This window comes from Scomber scombrus, chromosome 22 (genome assembly GCF_963691925.1).
Source record: "Scomber scombrus chromosome 22, fScoSco1.1, whole genome shotgun sequence".
Lineage (NCBI taxonomy): Eukaryota > Metazoa > Chordata > Actinopteri > Scombriformes > Scombridae > Scomber > Scomber scombrus.
This window is the reverse complement of record NC_084991.1, coordinates 1,882,903-1,886,425: the sequence shown is the minus strand read 5'-3', so window position 1 is coordinate 1,886,425 and position 3,523 is coordinate 1,882,903.

The window sequence follows — 3,523 nt, the reverse complement described above, 5'->3', positions numbered from 1 at the left end:
AGAAATGACTGTGTGATTGTGATGAATTTGACAAAAAATAAAGTGAATAATCACATGTCCTTGTTCCTTGTCCTTCATCTCCATTAGAAATAGTGACAAGCCAAAAGGGAAAAATAAAAGTAAAAATAAATAAATCATTATAAATGAAAAGCTTCAGAGTTATTAGACAAGTGTGTCTAATATGTAAAAAACATTGGTATTGTCCTTTAAATGTAGTCTGACTTTGCAAGTGCCATTATGCAGATTATACAGCTTCATTAAGGGTACAAGTTCAAGCTGGAATAAAAACCTTCCTGAGTCAGTTTACGAAGTGCCGATGAATGTGTCCTATCATTATGTAACACATCAATGACACACTCCTCAGCCTGCTGTAGTCTGAACCACAGTCTGTCAACCCACCAGCCACCCAGATCACTTTCTCTGTTATCACTGATAACAGAGCAGCTTGATTTAAGAGTAACCTGTTTTTGGAAGAAATCTGCACTCGTCACTAGCTTCTCTCAACCATGTCTTCATACATAGAAACTGTCTGTGTTTCTTTTAACTGTCAAAAAGACCATTTTTTAAGCTTTGGGCTCTACTTTGAGATATGAGCATTTGTCATTAGTTTAATAACATTTCATAGACTCCATTAATAAAAAATAACCATCTGATTAACTGATACTGGAAATAATACAGATGTCATCATTCTAAAATGTCACATTCTATAGAGGCTAAGACAAACAAAGACTTCTATCCTGTAAAATATCTCACTCATCTTCAATCATTAACTCTCAAAACTTCAAGTCACACTAACTTAAACATTCTAGTTACAACATTCATAACCATGAGTTGACTAAATCTCCAATAGATTTTTCTCTCAAAGCATGAATATGAAATAAATAACTTTAATATATGTATATATATATGCTCCGGTGTTTCCTTTACTGTTGTATAAAGGACATAACTGACTTTATAACTCCTCTGTTACACAGCAGCTACAGCATTTATAGAATGATTCTGCATTCCACTGTGAGGAAAGTTAAATACATTTGCTTCACTTGTCAAATGAAGTTATTTCCAAACATTGTGAGATCACTGGAATATTTCTCAGTATTGTGCTGTGTGTAAAATGATGGAAGCATATGTCTCTTTATACATTGATATGAGGAACAACATGATCTCAGGGTGGATGTGAGCAGTGGATGGAATATAGAAGGATTTTTAGAGATCTAGAGAAGTTGATCAAATGTTATACCTTTCAATCAATCAATCTTTATTTGTATAGCGCCAAATCACAACAAAGTTATCTCAAGGCACTTTACACATAGAGCAGGTTCTAAACCGAACTCTTCAGGTTTTAATTTTAAAGAGACCCAACATTCCCACATGAGCAAGCATTTAGTGACAATGGCAAGAAAAAACTCCCTTTTAACAGGAAGAAACCTCAGAACCAGGCTCAAAGTGGGAGAACATCTGCCTCGACTGGTTGGGGTAGAGAGGAGAGAGAGGAAGAATAGGAGAGAGAGAGAAGCACATAGAAAATAAACATTGAAGCTAGAAGGTCCGGGACTGGAATCTGTCATCCGGACGTCTACAGGCCCAGATTACCTGTGAGACAGAAAGTACAGACAACTCCGGGGAAGAAGTTTTGGTTATTGCATGCATTAATAGTACATGAATGTTATTGGATATAGATGGATGAATAGAGAGAGAGAGAGAGAGAGGAGGAGAGAGGAGCTCAGTGCATCATGGAGGTAGGAGTCCCCCGGCAGTCTAAGCCTATAGCAGCATAAACTAGGAGCTGGCTAACTATAAGCTTTATCAAAAAGGAAAGTTTTAAGCCTACTCTTAAAAGTAGAGAGGGTGTCTGCCCTCCGGACCGAATCTGGGAGATGGTTCCACAGGAGAGGAGCCTGATAACTGAAGGCTCTGCCTCCCATTCTACTTTTAGAGATACTAGGTACCACAAGTAGGCCTGCGTTCTGGGAGCGCAGTGTTCTAGTAGGTACATAAGGTACTATGAGCTCTTTAAGATATGATGGAGCCTGACCATTAAGAGCTTTAAAAGTGAGGAGAAGGATTTTAAATTCTATTCTTGATTTTACGGGAAGCCAATGCAGTGAAGCTAAAATAGGAGTTATGTGATCTCTCTTTCTAGTTTTTGTCAGAACCCGTGCAGCTGCATTCTGGACCAGTTGGAGAGTCTTTAGAGATTTATTAGGACAGCCAGATAATAATGACTTACAATAATCCAGCCTAGAAGTAACAAATGCATGGATTTGTTCTTTAATCATATTGTGACCCCATCAGATGTATCATTGGGTTGTATGAGGGTTCTAACTTCAGGTTTGCAATCTCTGCTTACAAGTGACATAATAAACATAACTTCAAGTTCTTATTTCAATCAGAAACTTAATTCCAAGTGGGTCAAATGTTGAGTTTCTTCAACTGAAAATGAATCGACATACATTAAAGAAACTCAAGGATAGAACAAAACTGAAAGTTATTCTAACCTGGAGCAACAGAAGTATATTAGAGCTCAATAAAAATCACAGCTGTGAACTGATAAGTCACCTGAGGTCAGGTTAATGCTTTTTCAAATGCGTCATAAAACAAATGAAGGTTGTTGTTGTTGAATGGGGAATGCTGAACTTGTGACATCACAACCAGGTTGGAATTGAAACTTTCATCTCAAGACTCCTTATTGATCCAAGCAGAGTATGTTTGTTATAATACATGTGTGGAGAGAAGCTGTAGTCAAGATGAAGTTTTAAAGAGCAAAATATGATGTATGCTTATGTATGCTATCAGCCAATTCAAATAATATTATATATAATCATTTAAATAACAATTTCAATGATATTGTGACATCCACCCATCAATCAATCTTCAGTTTTTAGCAGCACAGAGCTGGGATTCATTATGACACGCCCACTTTAATGTTCCAACCAGGGATGCACCAATCTGATATTAATATCAGACATCGGCCACGATGTTGACTAAAAGCTAGATCAGGTATCGGATAACGGAGCTGATCTATTCACTTCAATTCTATATTTGGTTTAGGTGTGCAAAAATAAACCTTTAAAAAGAAGTTTGATTACTGTTTATATGGAACGCTGTTCTAAGTCGATGCCGGAGCACAATTCATTATTATTTTAATAATAAATAACAATTCAGTACATTTATATCTATGTGTTCATGTGTTACATTTTCTTTTACAAAGTTAGGAAAGTAATGTTTAAGTCAAGTCTCTTCCACCTGGCGAGGTATAAAGTTCATTTATTCAACAATGGTATCAGATCTGTATCAGGTATCAGCTGATGAGCCAGACCGGTGCATCTCTACTCCCAACACTACGTCACAATCTGTCACAATACAGAGAATTAAATACTCTAAACATGCTGTTTTATCTGAACTTTAAACTCTCTAAAAATGTATCAAAAATGTTGCTGCCTTGAAATCTTTTATAGTCATTTTTTACAGTGTACACACATATTACTTCTTCATGAATAAAAGGCTCTGACAGACACTGTAACAA